The 7,772-nt window shown below is 47.5% G+C and overlaps 1 long non-coding RNA gene across 2 annotated transcripts; it reads left to right on the top strand.

Annotated features, from left to right (window-relative positions):
- The first annotated feature begins 32 nt into the window (after nucleotides 1-32).
- Nucleotides 33-5,904, top strand: LOC108543006 (uncharacterized). Of its 2 annotated transcripts, none has more exons than XR_001889424.1 (4): nucleotides 33-103; nucleotides 222-331; nucleotides 1,179-1,346; nucleotides 5,757-5,904. It is a non-coding gene; the product is annotated as an uncharacterized LOC108543006 (long non-coding RNA). The 2 variants fall into 2 exon arrangements; XR_001889425.1 differs by having other exon boundaries at nucleotides 5,754-5,904.
- The last annotated feature ends 1,868 nt before the right edge of the window (nucleotides 5,905-7,772 follow it).

Here is a 7,772-nt window from a genome sequence, read left to right as displayed (position 1 = left end):
TTTTTTTTTTTTTTTTTTTTTGGTCCCACCTTTCAGAATCCAGTTCCAGATTCTAGACTTGAGGGTTCTGGGCTGTCGGTCTGTAGAAGCGAAGGAGAGAAGGGTGAGTGGCTTGGCTATGGGAAGCATGATGGGGGCGGTTGCAGTGCTATTTTTAAAAAACGGCTTTCAGCAGGGAAGCCTTTAGCCATGTTAGTCTTGCTCCCCTCATGGTTTTGCAGACTCAAATCCAGGCCAAGTGTATGGCTGTCTGAGGTATTGGAACAGAAGGAGGTCCATTCCTGTTGGTGACAACACCGTGGCCCTGTTCTGGGATGAGCGAGGTGTAAAGGTCAGTGCGGTTTTCACTGGGCCATTTGCAAAATTTTAATTGGGCAAGATCTGTGATTTGGTACTTGAGGCCTCCAATCAGGGGCAACTTTGGGCAAAGAGGCTTGATATGGTAATGAATGACTAACAGGCGGAGGCTTGGAAAGAGAGCCATTTGTAAGCCTCTGTTTCTGGATACAAGTGTCATATCCCCCAGCTCATGCAACAAGCAAAATGGGAAGAGACTAGGAGGTAGCCTGGTCAAGAGCTGACAGCCGAGAATCCTGAGGTCAGAGAGACCTTAGAATGTCAAGGAACTGACCCTGCAAGCCTCCGGACAGGCACGTGGGCCTTGTAGGAGAGACCTGACAGGAAAAGGAGGTTCACATGCAATAGGGTTATAAGCTAGGGGACACAGGACCCTAGGGACATTCTGACTAGTTAACGATTCCCACAGGTTGTAGATTTTTCTGGTCAGAGGTGGAAATGGTATATAGAGCAAACAAGTTTGCTGAGGTCTTGGGAGAGGGTGAGTAGTGGATATACCAGGTGAGGGAAACGAGAAATAAGAACTGCAGGGATGGGGAGGTGCTGACATCAGAGACTTTGCTATTTGTGTTCAGAGACTAAGCTACTAAATTAAGGTTAAAGAAGGTGGCCAAGGCCGAAAAAAAGAAAAATCAGATCTACAGATCAGATGGAGTAGGCAGGAAGGCAGGAGCAAACTAGAGAGAGAGAAGAAAAGTCATGGTCTTACCAAGAACCCAAAACCCCTGAATTCTCTGGTGGGATAGGAAACTTTGGTGGCTGAGGCAGCTGTAGCTCAGCCAAGAATTAGAAGGATGATTCTAGATATTTAAAATCAACAGCATCCCCACCCATGCAACTCATCTTCAGGAACCAGTAGCTTTAACCAAGAGAACAAGAAACTCAATGAGCAGCAGCCTCAACAACTGGCTCTTTCTGTAAGGAGAGGGGAGTCGGGAAGGACAGTGTCCCAAAGGGAAGTGGAGGCGCCATCAATCTGGCCTAGACAGGTAGGTTGACTGCTTTTACATGGGTGGGCTGGGGCCTGGTCTGGGACCCTTGCTCCAAAAAAAAAAAAAAAAAAGCCCTCCTTCTCAGGATCCCTGGGGACCCTGTGAGCGCAGGGAACTGTGTAAAACCTTTACTTCGGAAGGAAAGTGCAGCAGTCTAGGCATCTGGGGCATAACTTAAGCCTCCGCTATGCGTCCCCCACTCTCACCCCCACCTGCCGGGGTCTAGGCGTTTCCCTCTGCAGGGCCTGGGGTGGACTCGTCTGCCAACTCGGCACTACACAGCTTCTCCAGCAGGGGGCGGAAAAGGGCCTGCAGCGACGCGCAGAACCCGAATCCTCCATTTCAGGTGTGATGCTTAAGCCTCGGATCAACTAACAGCCACACATTTAAAATCTCATTTAGGGTTACCGGAGAACCAAATGAACCTCCGGGTCTGGCAGTCTGTTGCCATTTCCTCCCAGATATGCGTCGCTTCCTACCGCGCTCCGTGGCTTTGGAAGGCATTTACATTTACATGTGCGGTGATTATTTGAGTCACTAATACACACAGCCTAACCAGGAGTTTAATTGGAAATGTTAATCAGTGCAATAGATCTGTGTCTGAGTTCCACATTCGGTCAATTATCTGCAGGTTGGAGCAATCTGTGCTAAACCCAGGGGATGCAATGAGGAGCAAAACGGTGCAGCTACAGCTGGGTCTGAGTCTGGGAAACATAATGGGGAGATGGACTTTGAAAACTGGAAAGAGAGTAACAATTTACTGGTGGGAAAAGGAAATCATTAGAAAGGTGTGGTCACAGAGAGGCCTGATAGCTGAGATGGAATAGGATGACCTTGGAACCCACATGGTGGAGAGGGAGGCCAGAGTTTTTCTCTGAGGTTGGAAGGGGCTGAATTTGGAGAGTGAAGATTTATAGGGGCCAAAGGACCAGGAACTGGGGTGGAATGAACCCTGGGAGTTAGAAGTCAAGTGTTCTGGAGGGGTAGGGTCTGGTCTGGGACTCCCAAACACACTGTCCCAGACAGTGACAGTTTGGGACCCCTGTTGTGTTTAGGGGTCCCAGACAGTGTGTTTGCCCCTCTCTAGGCCTCAGTTTCCTTGTCTTTCAAACGATGAAGTTGGCACTAGTTGTTCTATAGGGTGGTCCATTTATTCTTGGTAATGAAGACAGGTCCACTAAAGTATAGCCCTCTTCTTTCCTTGTCAGAAAAATTACCCCTTCTTTTTTGTATGCCCTCCAGTTTTGGGGAAAACAATACAAAACAACCCCACAACCACATATATTTCATCTCTTTCAACAGTGTGGCTTGGCTTTTACTTCATGTGAATGGGGAACAGGAGGGAAAAGAGAAGTCCAAGTTAATAATCTGCTAGGGACCCTATAACCAAGCCCCTGAAAGATTCTGTGTGTGGGGGTCTCACAGACCTGAGGGGATGGGTGGGTGGCATATATTCACTAGTGGCCCTTACTCCCTAACTCAATCTCAAAACAGAAAGTCTTGGTATGAAGGTGAAGGAAAGGCCTGGCCTAGGGCATATAACCTTTTCCTTCCTGTATCTCCCTCTGAGCCCCAGGCACTTTGTGGAATTCAGCACCCTAAAAGAAACACTTTCCTTAGCAATCAGCACAATAGTGCCCTCTAGTGACCTCAATGGGAACAATTTTAAGAGCTCCCCCTGCATCTCAGGGCCCAGCCTGATCGCCAGTGCCCTTGTGCAGTGGTTACTCCCTGTGGAGAAGGCTCCCAGTCCTTCCAACCAGCCTGACAGAGAAACTTAGCCAGCCACCATTTCCTGCAAGTCCTTCTCCTTGCATATATGGATGGGGCTGGGGGTTTACAGAGGGAGTCAGCTCCCCATAACTTCCTCCCCAGTGCTGTTTCCTTTGGGCCTGAAAAAGGTTCCAAACCTCCTTTCCTAGACATCTTTGGTGCTGAGCAAGACACTTGGCATGGGAAGGCTCTATGGTAGAGAGAGTAGTTGTCCGTAGCTTCCACCTACCCCCACCACCAAGATGGCAGCCCTAGTCCCCAGACAGGGATTCTGGCAGGAAGTTGGAATGCAGCAAGGTGGCTGGGGGTGGAGTTGTGTTGGTGATGGGTGTTGGGTACGTGCAAGATGCGTGCACTGATTTCTACCTTAGTCTCCAACAGGAGGCTGAGTCATAGGTGCACAACAAGACAGTATACACATACAACATGATAGAGGCACACAATGCCCACAACACTATGCAGACACACAGCATGGCATAGAGATATGACACAATACGAATTAGACACATTGCACATACACAAAGGATGGAAGAGATGCAATTCACATGCAACACAGTACAGACACATAGCACTCACACAGTAGCTTATTGACATGATCATGTATACAACGTGATATTAACAGGACACTGTACACACACACAGTATTATGCAGACTCAATACATACATATCATGGTAGATATGACACAGCACACATACACAGACATACAACATGGTACAGGGAACTGCACAGATATACATGACCAAGTATGCACATGTGCTCACACATCTCCCCTTGCCCTACTCTCAACACAACACACCCCCAGGCAGGTGAGAGGAGTGTGGCTACCAGGTGGAATACTGTGTCCTGTCAGTTGATTCTGCACTGACTTGAGCAAGTGGTGAAATAAAGGCAGGCCACCATGGAGTTAAAAAGTGGTGCTACAATTGGGGCTGGGGAGAGGTGGAGGTAGGCTTCAGGAAAGCCTTGATCTTGCTCAAAAACATGGAGATTCTTGGTAGTACAGGTTGGGGGTGTGTCCTCCTCTTACATCCTTTAGTATTGTTTCCCACCCCAATGGGTGGATGCTACCTCTGCTGTCAGCTCTCATCCCCAGAGATGGGCAGGGGGCTTCTTGAGGCCATTCTTCCTGTGCCCTCCTTGAGCCCTACCTCTCTCTGGAGCTTTGGCAGCTCTCACTCCTCTCCCCCTCACCCCACCCTCTTGCAGGGTGAGATCTTGCAGGGTGAGCTCACGTAGGGAGGGAGGGGGCGAGTACACCATTCAGTGGTGCAGTGGGTGGGATTTGGAAAGGCTGCTTGGAGTGTGCATGTGGGAAGCACACATGGAATGCCAGGGATGCTGGGGGACAGATATGCTCTGGAGTCTTGCCCAAGAGCAAGAGGCAGACCAAGAGTATGGCTTGGACTTTTTTTTCCAGAAGGGGGATTGGAGATCATGGGGGCTTTTCTTGGCTCCCTAAGGCTTCAATTTTGCAGTCTCCGTGTTTAGATAACCATCTAGCCATCTCTTTGGATTAGGACCCTGTTCATTCTGGTCTCTAATAAATAGGTGCTAGCCTGAATCATGCCTCCTTGAGTATCAGCATGTAGTTTCTGCTTTTCTTTGAGGACAAACACCACTGGGGGAAGGGGAAAGGAAAGCAGAGTAGGAAGGATTGCAGAGCTTGAGGTTCTACAGAGAAGATCAGCCTCTCTCTTGAGAGGCTCAAATGATTGTGGGAAAAGGCAGAAAGGGAGGGTTCAAAGAGACTCAGTCTCCTTCATGGTTAGACATGGAAACCTCTGTGGGAAAAATAGGGTAAATTATCACCAAACAACAACAGTAAACAGTGTATATTCACCCTAAGAAACCTGGGGAGGACAGTGGAAGACTTACCTGGTGGAGATAGGAGAAGGTAGAGGGGAGCTCCAATTAGGATCAGAGGCTGTGACCTTCAGCACCTGTGAGATGGTAGCAAGTTAGGAGACCTCAGAATGTTGTTGCCTGGCAGACAGACTTTTTTTTACCATTCCCCAGTGAAAGGTTAGTGAAAAGGGGAATGGAAATGGAGGTGGAGACTTAGAGTTGAGGGATGAACTGAACTGAACTGAACTGAACTGAATTCAGTGCCACAACATCAGGAAGCTCACATATTCATGGAGCCAACCTGCATTGGCCATTGTCTCTGTTTCCTTTTGTCCACTGGGCTCTACCACCTCCTGTGATTATACATATTGCTCCATAATTATGCAAATTATGTAAATATTTCACATCTGTTTTATTTGATTTAGTTCTCCCAACACTTATCCAAGGCAACTAAGGCAGGCCTTTTCACTTGATACCAAGCGGGCCCAGAATGATGAGGTGACTAATAGCAATTCTCAGCTTGTAACTCCCATCTCCTGACTCCCACTTCTGTGCCCTTTCTGTAATCCTATGTAACAATGCCTTTTTACACTTCTTAGCGCTATGATTTTCTAGCTTTCTTAAGGGATTTTCTGAAATTCACCAGAGAGATTGAGAAAGAGAGAGGGAGAGAGTGTGTGTGTGTGTGTGTGTGTGTGTGTGTGTGGTGTTTGGTGGGGGTTGGATGAGGGAGCAGTAGCAGTTGGGGAAAGAGGTTCCCTCTCCCCTACAATGCTTCTCTCAGCAGGTTTCCCCCAAGAAAGAGCAGCTGAGTCCTTGCATCTTGTGGCAGCTGGTGTGCCCAGCACTGAGTCTGTAGGAGCTGAAGCCAGCCCGGACCCTTCTCATGGGCAGTGCCCACCTGTGCTGAAGTCCTGCAGCGGTGGCGGTGTGAGGTGAGTAATGGAGTCCAGGGCAGGGAGTTAGGGATCTCCAAATCCAGGCAAATGCTGCTTTTCCACCAAATCTCCCAATATCAAAGACTCTGCCTGGACCTCGTGAGCTAGGCTTCAGGGCATGACCCCTATGTTCTGGCGAATTTTGCCCAGTACAGCTGCCTTTAGTCTCTTGCCTCCCTCCCATCTCTAATATGGGAATGACAGCCTTGACCTACATTTTGGGGTGAGGAGGAGAAACAACATAACAATCATTGCCAAGTCCTCTGCAGATGTCAAGCACCATCTAAGAGCTTCAGTGTAACACAGACATGCTTCCCATCAAGCTGTCATTTTCTTTTCTCCTTTCCTGGTGCCTGGGTAGCTTTTTAGCCACATGCTGCAAATTTGCCAATAAGTTCCTATGATTTCTACTGCTCCCTGAACTTAATTTTACCTTCCTATTTGAAGTGTACCCCCACCCCTTCCATCCCTGCTTCTGGGCCTGTCAGGCTTAGCTTAAACCTTCCCGAACCTTCCCTCTGATTTCCCACCCAACCAGGATGCACTTCCTCCACCAGGTCTCCAACAGCATTTGAGTCTGTAGCGTGCAGTGTAGCACTTGCTGCCCTACTGCCTTCAATAATTCTTGCATGGTTTCTGGAGTATTCATCTTACCAAGAAAACTAGATTGTAAGCTCTTCGAGGGCAGGGACTAGATCTTACAGATCTCTAGACTCCCTTAAAAGGGCTCAGCAGTTCCCCAGCAGCCCAGCAGCTTTGCAAGTTGGGCCTCTCTCTGTTCCTCTGCATTTCTTTCAGGTTTCATGGCCTGTCTCTCCGATCATCCATCTGTCTCTTTGTCTGCCTTTCAGGCATGCATTATAACTTCTTCTGTCAGCTTCTCCATCTGGCCTCTGTTGCTGTTCCCTGCAGTCCAGCTACCTGCTTGTAGCTTGCTGTCCCTCCGTCTGGTCTTCTGTCTGTCTATCAGTTGCTGAGGCATCTCTCCTACTACCCAAATCAAAAAAACAACCAACTAAATGTTTTTAAAAAAACAACCAGAAACACAAACTAAAAAAACAAGCAAGGAATAAGCAATGTAGTTCCCTTTCACACTGAACATACAATAGGCCTATAGACAAGGTAAAACTGCAGCTCAGCGGCAGGTGTTTCTGTGATGCCTTCTTATGAAAGGGAAGCTCCAGAGTTTCAGCCATGGAATTGAAGGTATGAAATTACAGCCTTGTTGATACTGATGCATTCAACTTTCTAGCGATGTTCTGGTAGGGGATCCTCTTTAGACCTTGACAGACAGAAGGTAACTAGGACTGACTAAAATGAGAAGCCCCTGAATTGCTCCTTGGTGTTCTGTGACAGATGCAATAATAACTTTTATTTATTGTCTACTGTTGCCAGCTCTGTGCTAGGCACTTTACTGGCATGATACCATTTGTTCCTATGGTAATCTTGCAAAGTAGGTTTTGTTTTTTTTTTTTTTTCTAATAGTTATTGCTGTTTCTGATTATACAAGTGATACTAGCTGAAGTTAGGTATTATCATCATCACTGTATTACCAAGGAGGAGACAGAGGTTGAGAGAAGCTAAGTAACTTGCCTGTAACAGAAGACATGCTGTGGCTTTGGGAAGAAAGAGACTTCCTGGAGAGAGTTACCCAGTATCCAAAGTTATTTTGGTATCTTTAGTTCATGCACACACACATACATACTCACAAGCACATTCTTGTACTCTTGTACATTCACACAGTCACATTATCCCCTGGGCTCACTCACTTTTCATACTGGAGTCATTCAAAATGATGATCACTCTTATCCCTCACCCTCACACACAATCATATTTACATACATGCTACATTCAGGTACATTCAC

This window comes from Rhinopithecus bieti, unplaced genomic scaffold, assembly GCF_001698545.2.
Source record: "Rhinopithecus bieti isolate Rb0 unplaced genomic scaffold, ASM169854v2 scaffold_24222, whole genome shotgun sequence".
NCBI classification, from domain to species: domain Eukaryota; kingdom Metazoa; phylum Chordata; class Mammalia; order Primates; family Cercopithecidae; genus Rhinopithecus; species Rhinopithecus bieti.
This window is presented reverse-complemented; position numbering and strand designations above follow the sequence as displayed.